Raw genomic sequence first — 15,049 nt, 5'->3', positions numbered from 1 at the left:
TAAAACTGTGAATCCTTGCCCTTCCCTCGCTGAACCTGTGAAGAGATTACCGTATTTTTCGTCCCATAGGACGCACCGGCCCATAGGACACACCAAGTTTTTTTGGGGGGAAATAAAGAAAAAAAATTTATTCCCCCCCAGGCGCTTGTGGGGCCGGCAGCGGAGAGAAGCGCTCTTCTCCCCGCCACCCGCCTGCAGACCAGGTCCAGGGACAGCGGGAAGACGCACTGCGCCTCCCCGCTGTCCCCGGAGCTTGCGGGGCTGGCAGCGGGGAGAAGCACACGTCTCCCCGCCGTCAGCCTCCAAACCACATCGGGAGATAGCGGGATGGCGGCGTTCCGCCTCCTCGCTGTCCCCCGACCTTGTGGGGCTGGCGCTGCGGCTCTCCTGAAGCCTGGAGAGAGAGAGGGGTCGGTGCGCACCGACCCCTCTCGCTCTCCAGGCTTCAGCGAAAGCCTGCATTCGCCCCATAGGATGCACACACATTTCCCCTTCATTTTTGGAGGGGGAAAAGTGCGTCCTATAGGGCAAAAAATACGGTACCTGAAATCTTCACAATGTTTTGATTTATAATATTTTCATGTCGGTATGGAGGAATTGTATTTTACACCTGTTAAGGTCATATGCCAAGATGATGATATACAGGCTGTTAAAATCAATTATTTAATTCACTAGACTCACAATAGCATTCACAATATGAAAACCATTACAACACTTCTATGCAATAAAAGAACAACATACCCCACTGCTACCCATCTTATAAAATAATGGAAATATATCAAATCTCTAAAAGTTTGCTTGTCTTATGTTTCTGCTATCCTGACATCCCTTTGTACATATGGCTATCATTGTGGCTACATCCAGAGCAATATATAAAATTTCAGAATTGCACCCATAACTACCCAGAATGCTCAGATATAATATGAATCAAGCATCATTTTAAGTTGTTTTCTGGTTCAGAGTGCATAAAGCAAGATTCCTCACACAAGCAATAGCATTTAAGGCTAAAGGCCAGGCTGCTTTGAATATTACCTCCCTCCTCACAAGGAAGCTCTCACTGATTGCTGTGATGCTCTGTAAACTACAAAGCCAACAGCAAGTTGGCTATGAAGTTCTTAGCTTAGCCCCTTACTTTCACAGTGATCAGCCATCCACTCAAATAGCCTTTGCACAGTGAGTATCTCTGTTTTGAGCAACTCCTCCAATTACTTCTTTTAAAGAAATGTATGTGGTTGCTATGCCCCCACTCCAGATCTATACACACACACACAGACTGTATTGCTCTCAGGATATTTGTTTTGGCAAGGGATACTGGTGAATTCCTAAGCAGTTCTCAACTCCGGCTGTTGCTGGGAACAACAACTCCCAGAGAACAATGTAATAAGGCACACATGCAAAGCGCCAGCAATCTACATGCACCAAACCAGGGGAGAACTCTTAGAAATAGATGGGATGCTCAGAAGAACATAGGCTCTGATCCTAACCAGGGCTTCTTCCATTCATGGATGGGACTAAGATCTGGTGGAAGAACTTGCTGGCAGAAGAAAGGCTATGCATTTTTTGCCAGTAAGAGGAGGGGAGAATGCGTGAACATTGCCTCCTCCCTTTCTCCTGATAGGAATGTACCATGAGTGAACATAAGGAGAGCCTGCTGAATCAGGCCAATACTGATTCTAGCATCCTGGTCTCACAGTGGCCAACGAGATGCCTACTGGAAGACCCAAAGCAGGACCTGAGCAAAATAGCACTCTACCCACTTGCTATTAACAGTAATTGGCATTCAGAGGCATGCTGCCACCAACAGTGGAGGTAGAACATAGCCATAATGGTCTGTAGCCACTGGTGTAAAACCTCATTCAGGGGATGGCCCCATCAGTAAAAGCCTAGTTGCAAGCCATGGGAAGAAACATAGCAAGCTACCTGTATACCAAATCAATCTAACTCACTATTGCCTACAGTAGGTTGGCAACCTAAGGCCCATGGACCTCCACCGCCCGCTCGGGGACTGCCGTAGCCTGCTCGGTCGGCTCCCATGCGCCGTGCTAAACCAGCGCAGAGCAGAGCGGAGGCCGCCTTCTGAGATGCTGGCCGGCTTTCCATTGGCTGCAGGAAGCTCCTGCAGCCAATGGGAAGCTGAACACACCTACTCTGCACTGGACGGAGCACCGGAAGTAGTGTTCGGTCATGCGTGTGTGCGTGCACACTCCTGCCCACCACGGCATCTGCAGGACCATGAACCAGCCCAAGCCACAAAAACTTTGCCAACCCCTGGCCTACACTGACTGGCAGAGCCTCTCCAGAATACTTTCCCAACACTTCCTGGAGACGCTAGCAACTCAACTTAGGACCTTTGGCATGTGCTTTAACCACTGAGCTACAGCCCGTACTTCACAAGCTAGTAAATATCAAGCCAATTCTGAACTGACTCAAGGAGATCATATTCATCAGTATCCCAGGCTTTCTCTTAGTGGAAACATACACAAAAGCAACAGATATTGTGTTCTCTGATTCAGGATACTTTTGGAACACTCATACTAGATATTTTGCACTGATTTTGGAATACAGCAACCTTTAACAGTTCTGCATTTTGAAAGTCTAGCTTTCAGTGATATATTTTAAAAAGCTGGTGAAACCTCTTGATGAATTTTCAGGCAATAGTGATAATTATCAACTCCTCAGAGTTAATAATTCTATTTCTTTTATAACTCGGAATATGGAGGAGAGGGTCACTTCTAATTAGATGTTCTCTTTGAATGGTTTTTTTAACCATTTATAAACATCAGACTTTTTTTACTGTATCTAAAACTTAGCTGGTTTTGTATTATGCTTGTAAATTGCATTGACACATATGTAAAGGGTATTAATTAATTGAGGAAGAGGAATTAGAACTGTAGTAAGGAAATGCAAATTTGGATAATGTTAGCAGCCCCCACTCCCCAAATCATTTCAGCTCTAGTGCATTGTGAGTGTAAAATTAAAACCAGGCAAGTTGGCAAGGTTTTTTGTCCTTGTGTAACTTAAATCCCACACTTCTCAGACTGATAAAAATAAAAGCCAAAAATGGCCCTCTAGTGGTTATGATAAATAAGCTTTCACATTCTTCTCTTACTATTTAATGCTGGGCTGTCAAATGCAAATAGGTTGGAGAGCTGAATTAACTGATGCCCAAAAGTTACAAATATCCCACCCTCCCACCCCCGCCACCACCAAAATATGTCAGCTCCGTATGACACCAAAGTATCAATTCCTTTCAAGGAGATGCTAAAAGTGGAGTGGAAATTAACATTTTTCCTGGAGCTTGGGTGATTTATCTGTTCTTAAACACTGATTACATGGATGGACTGACAAAAATGGTATTGTGTATGCATATGTAACACAATGCTGAGAGATGCAATAATGGCCACGCATGAATTAACATTTTTGACTGCAACTCTATACAGATATCCCTGGGAGTAATTCCTATTGAACTCAGTGGGGCTTACTTCTGAATGCACATGCAGAGAATTGGAGAGGACACCCATGCAGAGAAGAGTCTTTAGCTGGCACACACACAAAAAATAACCAAAGTTAGGATCAGCTGAAATTTGGGGGAGATAGCTGAGAAGGACCCCTGGTGAGTTACCCATCTCCTAGGCTTCTTCAATGATGGCACTGCCAGGCCCTTCCCAAAAGACAACAACCCCAACCTACAAAGTTTAAAAAACACGAACCTTCATTATGAGCCAGCGAAACTGGATTTTCTTATTATGGTATTTATGCTGAGGTACACTTACCAATTTGGCTTTGAGGATTATTATTCTGACCTCAGTTATGATACCCTCCCACAGTGCTTCATCATTTATCATTTAACATACTGCCTAGTATGACCCTTAGTATTGGCCTGCAAACAAATCCAAACCTTCATTAAAAGGCATACTTTTGGAACTGTCCTCTTGTCTTGTACAATCTCTTGCACCCATCAAGATCTGCACAGTATATTAGTCACATGATTCTTGAAACTGATCAATATATAATTCCTATGAAATGCAATATATAATTCCTATGTAATGCAATATATAATTCTAGATAAAATTGTAAATAATTTCCCAGCATTTCAATGCATTTATTTTCCATCAATTAAAAAAAAAGGACTGCTACCATTCTAGAGTCAGCTGCATCTAAAGAAAGCCACAAAAATAAAATATCTGTGGGATGGTTTTAAGCATGACACCATTTAGATGTTTGTAAAATAAAAACTAAACAAAACAAAACCACTGAGAACTTTCCTTTCTTGGTAACACTATATCCATTGGACTCAATAATGTGAAGTATTAAACTAACAAGAGTCATGTTTTGGGGTTTCTTCGGCCTCATATTTTTTAAGATCATAAAGCAACATATTGTTCCATTATATAAACAGTTAAAACCTTGCATAACAATGCAATGGTCATGATTGGGAATTACCTATGAGAATAAATTTCATAAAATTTGCAACCATAGAACATGCTGCTTATGCACCATAATGCACATCTACTACGTTTCACAACTTTGGGAGTTGGACAGACAAAACAGTTGCACAAAGGGCACGATTGCAGCAATGGTCTTTTCTTGCACTACACACACATTCACCGGTGGATGAAGGAGGGCAAGTATGTTGCGTTGCCTGCTCTGCACCTTGGAGGCAGGAAAACGCCACAAACTTATATGCTTGCATTCAAATATTACTTATTGGTGTAGCCAAAGACATTACGAAAACAAGACAAGACAAGACAAGGCAAAATAAAGCACATTGCACCATTAAAACATGTACTGTGGTACCTCGGGTTACATACGCTTCAGGTTACATACGCTTCAGGTTACAGACTCTGCTAACCCAGAAATAGTACCTTGGGTTAAGAACTTTGCTTCAGGATGAGAACAGAAATCGTGCTCCGGCGGCGTGGCGGCAGCAGGAGGCCCCATTAGCTAAAGTGGTGCTTCAGGTTATGAACAGTTTCAGGTTAAGAACGGACCTCCAGAATGAATTAAGTACTTAACCTGAGGTACCACTGTAAAGTTAAGCCACAAACTTCTCCAGAAGACTTTTCTGCTCTCTTCCTGTTGAGGCTCTGCCCGTTTCCTGTCTCATCTCAGAGCAACATTCCATTTGGATTCTCTCTCCTTCAATCTGCTCCCTACCCTACCTCAGGGCTTTTTTTCAGCCGGAACTTGCCAGAACCTTTCAGGTAGGCGCCATTGTCATTCTAAGAGATCAAGGGAGGCATTTGTGGTAAGATCCGGAACCTCTTTTTCTAGAAAAATAGCACTGCCCTACCAGTTGTTCTTTTTCTCCTTTTTTATTTCAAGTATTTTGTCCTTATTTGTTGTCTCCAGTAGCTGTTTATCTGTTTTCTCTTACTGTGTTTTTTTTAAAAAAAAAACAACGCCCTCAGTTTTCCTCACACTTTCCTGCCTTTTTTATTCCTGTTCCTTTCTTAGCTCTGTTCTGATCTGTGAAGTGAGGGTTTTTGACTGCCCCACTATGGGGAAGACAGACAAAGCCCTACGAGTCAGGGTTACTTCTTTGAAGAAGAAGAAACCCACAATTTGAACTTGGGGCAATGCTTGGCAGTAGCTGCAGTAAGCACCCAATGGACCCCCATTTCTGAAGATACCAGAGAGGGCCCTTCTCTTGAAAGTGTGGCCCTTCTTTTGAGTTTTACACAAGGGATATCACCCTCTGCCACCTCCTTAAGCTCCAAATTCTCTACCAATTTCATGGATTCCTCTCTCAATGTCCCAGGTGAGTTGGCCATGTCCCTAGACTCATCCCAAGGCTTGATCAACTTTATGCCTAGGTCTCCATAGAGGAAATACCTTTTAGGATGTTCACACCATTGTGAGTTGTTTAGTTTCCAAACAGGATGGGCAATTTAATAGGCAATAACCACTATATTGGTGCGTGTTTGTGAGAGATATTTTTTAATATTTACTATATGATTCTCAGATAACTTTCTCCTACAGGGCAGCATACAAATGTTAAATGATTTTAGAATTGCAGTTACGTATTCATTTAATAACATTTGTTTACCTCTTGATTGTATTTAAAAAACCCAACAACCGCCCTCCAAGTTACAAGTAGAGTGAAACAATAAAATCATCAGCTGGAACAGATAGTTAAAAACAGCTATTTAAAACATTAGTGATAAGTCAAACACAGATTAAAGCACATGAAAACTTTCTACATGTCTGGATAGGCTTGTCTAAAGAAAAATGTTTTTAGCAGGCACAGAAAAGAGTGCAGTGAAGGCAACTGCCTGGTGCCAATTGGCAGGGAGTTCCAAAGTGTGTGTCGCCGTACTAAAAGATTGACTTCTTATAAATGTGGATTGAGTATTATATACCACCTGTAAGAGTGCAAATTCCACTGACTGAAGTGGTCGAAAGAGCACATGTGAGGTAAGGTGATCTTGCAGGTAAACTGGTCCTAAGTTGTTAAGGGTTTCATATGCTAATCGTAACACCTTTAACTTGGTCCAGTAGCAAATAAGCAATCAGGTCTAAGCACAGGTGTTATATAAGGTCACACACCTATCTGCAATCATGCTGCACCAACTGCAACTTCTGGATCAAGCACAAGGGAAGCCCCACCTGGAGTGCCCTGCAGGAATGCAGTCTTGAATTAACCAATGCATTAGCTATCATGGCCAGTCTTTCCCAGTCCAGGAATAGCCATCGCTGTCGTGTAAATTAAAGCTGCTAAATGCACTGCTAGCCACTGAAGCTATCTGGGCCTCCAGTGATGAAAGGTGGACCCAGAAGTGCACCCAACTGCAAACTTTCTCCTTCAAGGTGAGTGCAGCCTAACTCAGGGTAGACAACGGACCAAGTTCTCAGACAATTTTTTATCTGCACCCTCTGATTCAGCATACTGATGGCACCTTGCCCCAGCATTCCTAATGACTGCCTCCAGCAGCTTTATGTAGATAGTAAATAGCGCTAGAGATAAGATAGTGCCTCATGGCACACCATAACGTAGCTGCCAGTGAAGCCAAAAGCACTCTCCTAATGCTGCTGTCTGAATTCGGTCCCAGAGGTAGAATTGGAATTACTGTAACACAATTCCTATTACCCAGAGCAGGTCCAGGAAAAGGCCATGGTCAGTGGGAACAAAAGCAGGCGAGAGATCAAGAAGCAGGAGGAAGGCCATGCTCCACTTGTCCTGCTTTATGCAAAGGTCATCCATCAAGGTGACCAAGACCAACTCAGCCCCATGGCCAGGACTGCACCCTGATTGGTATGGATCTATATAATCTGTGGTATGAAAGTATCCAAAGTGCTAAGTTAATGTTCACAAGGGCTATAGAACTCTGTGATGTCATACAACTGAGGCAGTTATTTCAGTTATTTCAGTTATGGCAGTTATTAACAGTTAGAGCAGCCAGTATGTTCTGTTATGCTAGGGCTGCCATACGTTCAGAATTTCCTGGACATAGCCAGGATTCGTCCATCAAAAATGGTGTCCAAGAGGAATTTTCAAGAACTGGCTAAAGACATCCGGGAAAACCTGGGCGTATGGCAGCCCATTTTGGAAGTGTTGGGGGGGGGGAATAGTTTAAAAACTTAATTTTAAAAAAGATTAAAAGCTCAACAACTTTTGTATCTGGATTTCCACTTCTTAAAATATTGCAGCCCTATGTTATGCTGCTGTCTGCCTCAGAGTTAGTCCGTATTTATCTTAGATACAATTTATGTAAGATGTATTAGCAACATAAGTAACACCTATCTGCATTGTATATACAGTGGTACCTCAGATTACATATGCTTCAGTTTATACGCTTCAGGTTACAGACTCTGCTAACCCAGAAATAGTACCTTGGGTTAAGAACTTTGCTTCAGGATGAGAACAGAAATCGTGCTCCGGCGGCGTGGCGGCAGCAGGAGGCCCCATTAGCTAAAGTGGTGCTTCAGGTTAAGAACAGTTTCAGGTTAAGAACGGACCTCCAGAATGAATTAAGTACTTAACCTGAGGTACCACTGTAAAGTTAAGCCACAAACTTCTCCAGAAGACTTTTCTGCTCTCTTCCTGTTGAGGCTCTGCCCGTTTCCTGTCTCATCTCAGAGCAACATCCCATTTGGATTCTCTCTCCTTCAATCTGCTCCCTACCCTACCTCAGGGCTTTTTTTCAGGTTAAGAACAGACCTCCGGAACGAATTAAGTACTTAACCTGAGGTACCACTGTATTTTAATCGGCAAGTGCATGTACACTAAGCAAAAGTTATGTTATTTAAACTTTAAAAGAGAGTGTCTTGTGTAGTTCTTACAGGAGGGGAAAGGGAAATAATTCAAGGGTCAAACGACCCAGGTTCTCTTCCAAATAGCTCTGTAATTGGGAACTAAAGTTTAATTCCAACATGATCTGTGTAAGAATGCTTGCAGCTGCCCCACCACAATGCTCTCCAGTATCTTCCCCAAAAAGGGGGTATGTGATGTATCTGGTGATTATCTGGCCACTGGTGCTTATGCCAACCTTCCCTATCCAGATGTTTTGGGCTGCCACTACCATCATCCCTAGCCAAAAAATATAATAATTCATATCTTCTGGCTTGGATTTTGCATTCCAGGACAGCTATATTTTAATGCATTGAACAAAGAAGAATTCACTGTCCTTCCCAAGTGGGACTAGCAGCTTCAGGATTTACTTTTTTGGCAGGATTGTGGCACCTGAGGAAAGATTAAACCCAACACATCACACTCCTGATCAAGAGGAGGCATGGTGGCTGGTGTGTGTGTGAGAGAGAGGGGGGGTATTATGCATTCATTGTTGAAATATGACTTAGTTTGGCAGTTGTAAGTCACAACACTTCAAAAACGAAGCACTGTAAATCAATGGGTCTTATTGCATAAGCCAGCTCCTCGATTTATATCTGCTGTGTCAAGAGTGTTTGTGAATGGTGCCACAGCACAGTGTCATGGAAAGCAATAGTACTTTCACCTACATAGAAGGATAATGTCAGCCATTTATACCGGCATGTGGGACAGGAGAATTGCTTGGTGTTCAGGACATTACCAGGAATAATGGCATTGATTCTGCAGTGGTGAGTAACTAAGGCAGTTTAATGTTCTTTGGTGGGGGGTGTCCAACTCTCCTTCTCTTCAAGGAGATGATTAACATGGTTGTTTGATCAGCCCTTCTGCTTTATAAGCACACCATAACCTATGCACTAAGCAGCACATTTTTAAACTATGGAATTTGTTCCTGCAAGCTGTAGTGATGGCCACCACCTTGGGTGACTTTAAAAATTCATAGAAGATAAGGCTATCAATGACCTTACTATATCTCTACTGTCAGAAGCAATATGCCTCTAAATACTAGTTGCTGAAGAGAAACGGTAGGAGTGCTGTTGCGCTATTGTGTTCATGTCCAGTTAATGGGCTTCCTATTGGCAACTGGTTAGCCACCATGAGAAAATGATGGTGGACTAGACGGGCCTTCAGCCTGAACAAGCAAGGCTCTTCTGATTTTCTTTGGCACATAACTAAGAAGTGGGCTCTTACATTCTTACTCCTTCAGGGCAAAGATTGTGCCATTTCTATATTCTGGACACTTTCCTGGTGTGAAATAGTGATAGCAGGTAGCCTTGATCATGCAAACAGATTGAACTGCAAGTAGACCTACAGATTCTATTTAGTAAAATAGCACACAGAATATTCTGTGTTTGTTCTTATGTTGTTGTTGTAGTGTGTGTGTGTGTGTGTGTGTGTGTGTGTGTGTGTGTGTGTGTACACGCTGAAAGCGCAAACACATGGAATATGCCAGACCCTGGTCAGTCTATATGTGTTCTGTGTCCCTTTAACCTGGGATTCTCTAAGGACTATTAATCAGCGGTTCAGTGGAAGTGGTTTATCTGCAAGCTGCTGGGAAATTCATCCAAGGAGAATTTTGCCATTGATAGGATAACAAAGACATCCTTCTTCACTTGTCCACAAAACATGAGTAATCTTTCTGTCCAGTTCAACTCATCTAGTTACTCATTGCTGTTAAATAAAACCCAACAGAATACATCTCCAATAGACGTCTGTTGTGCCCGTCCAAACATTCTATGTTTACAGTGGGTTTGTATGCATTTGACTAATGCACCGATATGATCCTCCTGCATACTTCCGCTACATCTCTTGCATAAGTAATACATTGGCATAGCTCTGCCATTTGTCAGCCAGCAGTCTGCGAACACATTTGCTCGTCAATCTAATTTTAACCTTTTCTCACACAAGCACTTGTAAATCAACCAGGCATTCTGTCGTTCCCTACTCCCTGCTCTTTGTGGTAGTCTCCTTTATTTATTTTTATTTTTCATTTAATGTGCTTTATAAAACATTTTCCTTCTAGCCGGCAGGAAGAAAATTAAATGGGGCCTTTCTCTTTACTTCTAGAATGCTGATATGAGAATGCTGGGAACCTGTTCATTCCTAGGCCAAGGATAAATGATATGTCTGCTGAAAATGATTGATAATGGACCCAGCTAATGTAATTCGGCACTTTCCAAAATGAAAGACCTGCCCACCTTGAAAGGTAAGTCCTTTGATAAATGCATGGCTAATAAACTCACAGTACAGATGCCTAGATCCATTCTTGTCCTGTTGATCCCCCTCCCCTCCGGGGTCACTGGGGCTGAATCCATCAAAGTATTTATAAATAATCCCTTTTTTGGTTTATTTTAGTCCAGAGCACATTCTTGGCATAACTGAAATGAAAGGGAACTTGGCTCATGTATTTTGGTGAAACAAAAGTCTCTGTTAATATGGTTTTCTTCATGTGTGCTTTTAATGCCAGTTTCCCAAGAATGTTACAGTCTGGTATATGTAGAACTGCATTTGGCTTCTGTGAATGGTTTTCTTCAGCTGCTCCTGGTCTTGGATAGTGGTATGCTTTTTAAATCAGAGACTAGGGTGTTCGAAAGTTTAAAATACCAAAGTGGTGGTGTCTTGAGTCTATAATTCCATTCTGTTTTGTGGCACCTTAAAGACTAACAAATTTATTATGGCATACATTTTGTGAGCTAGAATCTGCTTCATCAGATTCTGTGTACCTGGTGAAGCATACTCTAGTAAAAAAAAAAAAAAAGCTTATACCTTTAAAAGGTGTTAGTCATTAATGTAACTCAATATTTTGTTGTTTTTCCTCTATCAAAAAAACAGAACTTTGACTCTGATAAATCATTTGATTTGTTTCTCCAAGATTGATGTAATCAAATTATTTTGTTTTGATTAATGAAATGTCAGGGGAAATTTGGGTACAATCCTAAAACATCTTAAATGCACCTAAGTCCTATAAAATTCAGTGCAAATTGTGCACATAGTTAAAACACTTCATTCTCAGATTTCAGTGTACCTAACTTTCTCTAGATTTCACCATTATAAAGCTACATTCAAACCAACTACATTCAAACCAATAATTTATTGCTTGAAAAGTATCTTAAACCAACACTCAAATTCTCAACAGATTCAGTCCCACTCAATATTTTCCTTTTCCTTTTAACCTGCACCTTTGGAGCACTCAGCACTAACTTACAATTCATCAAAACAAAATGCTTACACTGACGTATTCAGATCCAATAAACAAGTTGAAAATTATGGTGCCTGACAAACCTTTAGTAAACATTTTAGTTAGCCTTACATAACAAACAGCTCAAGCAGTACTCTTCTTAGAATATGGTCTTGTTTAAAATCACTGTTCCCAGCAAATGAGGTTGGGAAGTTTCCTCAACCAACCTAATTCATCTTCTGCATCACTGACACAATCTAACCATACCAATAAACATTCTAAACTCCATACATATGTACCTACACCATACACACACACGCAAACCCTTCAGAAGCAGCTTGTTGTTGTTTAGTCGTTTAGTCGTGTCTGACTCTTCGTGACCCCATGGACCAGAGCACGCCAGGCACTTCTGCCTTCCACTGTCTCTCACAGTTTGGTCAGACTCATGTTTGTAGCTTCGAGAACACTGTCCAACCATCTCGTCCTCTGTCGTCCCCTTCTCCTTGTGCCCTCAATCTTTCCCAACATCAGGGTCTTTTCCAGGGAGTCTTCTCTTCTCATGAGGTGGCCAAAGTATCGGAGCCTCAGCTTCACAATCTGTCCTTCCAGTGAGCACTCAGGGCTAATTTCCTTAAGAATGGATGTGTTTGATCTTCTTGCAGTCCATGGGACTCTCAAGAGTCTCCTCCAGCACCATAATTCAAAAGCACCAATTCTTCGGCGATCAGCCTTCTTTATGGTCCAGCTCTCACTTCCATACATCACTACTGGGAAAACCATGGCTTTAACTATGCGGACCTTTGTTGGCAAGGTGATGTCTCTGCTTTTTAAGATGCTGTCTAGGTTTGTCATTGCTTTTCTCCCAAGGAGCAGGCGTCTTTTAATTTCGTGACTGCTGTCACCATCTGCAGTGATCATGGAGCCCAAGAAAGTAAAATCTCTCACTGCCTCCATTTCTTCCCCTTCTATTTGCCAGGAGGTGATGGGACCAGTGGCCATGATCTTCGTTTTTTTTATGTTGAGCTTCAGACCATATTTTGCGCTCTCCTCTTTCACCCTCATTAAAAGGTTCTTTAATTCCTCCTCACTTTCTGCCATCAAGGTTGTGTCATCTGCATATCTGAGGTTGGTGATATTTCTTCCGGCAATCTTAATTCTGGCTTGGGATTCATCCAGCCCAGCCTTTCGCATGATGAATTCTGCATATAAGTTAAATAAGCAGGGAGACAAAATACAGCCTTGTCGTACTCCTTTCCCAATTTTGAACCAATCAGTTGTTCCATATCCAGTTCTAACTGTAGCTTCTTGTCCCACATAGAGATTTCTCAGGAGACAGATGAGGTGATCAGGCACTTCCATTTCTTTAAGAACTTGCCATAGTTTGCTGTGGTCGACACAGTCAAAGGCTTTTGCATAGTCAATGAAGCAGAAGTAGATGTCTTTCTGGAACTCTCTAGCTTTCTCCATAATCCAACGCATGTTTGCAATTTGGTCTCTGGTTCCTCTGCCTCTTCTAAATCCAGCTTGCACATCTGGGAGTTCTCGGTCCATATACTGCTTGAGCCTTCCCTGTAGAATTTTAAGCATAACCTTGCTAGCGTGTGAAATGAGTGCAATTGTGCGGTAGTTGGAGCATTCTTTGGCACTGCCCTTCTTTGGGATTGGGATGTAGACTGATCTTCTCCAATCCTCTGGCTACTGCTGAGTTTTCCAAACTTGTTGGCATATTGAGTGTAGCACCTTAACAGCATCATCTTTTAAAATTTTAAGTAGTTCAGCTGGAATACCATCACTTCCACTGGCCTTGTTATTTGCAGTGCTTTCTAAGGCCCATTTGACTTCACTCTCCAGGATGTCTGGCTCAAGGTCAGCAACCACACTATCTGGGGTGTACGAGCCATCCATATCTTTCTGGTATAATTCCTCTGTGTATTCTTGCCACCTCTTCTTGATGTCTTCTGCTTCTGTTAGGTCCTTACCACTTTTGTCCTTTATTATGGTAGTCTTTGTACGAAATGTCCCTTTCATATCTCCAATTTTCTTGAACAGATCTCTGGTTCTTCCCATTCTGTTGTTTTCCTCTATTTCTTTGCATTGCTCGTTTAAGAAGGCCTTCTTGTCTCTCCTTGCTATTTTTTGGAAATCTGCATTCAACTTCCTGTATCTTTCACTATCTCCCTCGCTTTTTCTTGCCTTCTCTTCTCCGCTATTTGTAAGGCCTCGTTGGACAGCCACTTTGCTTTCTTGCATTTCCTTTTCATTGGGATGGTTTTCGTTGCTGCCTCCTGTATAATGTTGCGAGCCTCCATCCATAGTTCTTCAGGCACTCTGTCCACCAAATCTAAATCCTTAAACCTGTTCCTCACTTCCACTGTGTATTCATAAGGGATTTGACTTAGATTGTATCTTACCGGCCGAGTGGTTTTTCCTACTTTCTTCAGTTTAAGCTTGAATTTTGCTATAAGAAGCTGATGATCTGAGCCACAGTCCGCTCCAGGTCTTGTTTTTTCTGACTGTATAGAGCTTCTCCATCTTTGTCTGCGCAGAATATAATCAATCTGATTTCGATGCTGCCCATCTGGTGATGTCCATGTGTAGAGTCGTCTCTTATGTTGTTGGAAAAGAGTGTTTGTGATGACCAGCTTGTTCTCTTGGCAGAACTCTATTAGCCTTTGCCCTGCTTCGTTTTGAACTCCAAGGCCAAACTTGCCAGTTGTTCCTTTTATCTCTTGACTCCCTACTTCTATAAGGTGTTGTAAGTCTTCATAGAACTGGTCAATTTCAGTTTCTTCAGCACCAGTGGTTGGTGCATAAACTTGGATTACTGTGATGTTAAAAGGTCTGCCTTGGATTCGTATCGAGATCATTCTATCATTTTTGAGATTGCATCCCAATACAGCTTTTGCCACTCTTTTGTTGACTATAAGGGCCACTCCATTTCTTTTACGGGATTCTTGCCCACAGTAGTAGATATGATGGTCATCCGAACTGAATTCACCCATTCCTGTCCATTTTAGTTCACTGATGCCCAGGATGTCAATATTTATTCTTGCCATCTCATTTTTGACCACATCCAACTTACCAAGGTTCATGGTTCTTACATTCCAGGTTCCTATGCAATATTTTTCTTTACAGCATTGGACTTTCCTTTCGCTTCCAGGCATATCCGCAGCTGAGCGTCCTTTCGGCTTTGGCCCAGCCGCTTCATCAGCTCTGAACCTACTTGTACTTGTCCTCCGCTCTTCCTCAGTAGCATGTTGGATGCCTTCCGACCTGAGGGGCTCATCTTCCAGCGTCATAACTTTTATATGCCTTTTGTCTTTGTCCATGGAGTTTTCTTCGCAGGGATACTGGAGTGGCTTGCCAGTTCCTGCTCCAGCTGGATCACGTTTGGTCAAAACTCTCCACTATGACCTGTCCATCTTGGATGGCCCTGCACAGCATAGCTCATAGCTTCTCCGACCCCTTCATGGATCACTGCCTTGCCGTGGTGAAGGGGCTTGAATAACTCAGAAGCAGCAGTCACACATTAAATCAATGTGAGA

At 42.3% G+C, this 15,049-nt stretch overlaps 1 protein-coding gene across 2 annotated transcripts in view; it reads left to right on the top strand.

The window, feature by feature from the left end:
• The first annotated feature begins 8,287 nt into the window (after window positions 1-8,287).
• The window catches only part of ITGB6 (integrin subunit beta 6), a 67,710-nt gene continuing 60,948 nt past the window's right edge, over window positions 8,288-15,049 (top strand). Inside the window, exons 1-2 of one of the 2 annotated variants that reach the window (XM_079977849.1) lie at window positions 8,288-8,457; window positions 10,394-10,532. The gene's annotated coding sequence lies outside the window, so the exon portion shown is untranslated. Of the gene's footprint in view, window positions 8,458-10,393; window positions 10,533-15,049 lie in introns of those variants that run through there. The other variant, XM_079977850.1, reaches the window with a different exon arrangement.

Source organism: Podarcis cretensis (assembly GCF_951804945.1).
Source record: "Podarcis cretensis genome assembly, chromosome: 1".
Classification (NCBI taxonomy): Eukaryota; Metazoa; Chordata; class Lepidosauria; order Squamata; family Lacertidae; genus Podarcis; species Podarcis cretensis.
This window is presented reverse-complemented; position numbering and strand designations above follow the sequence as displayed.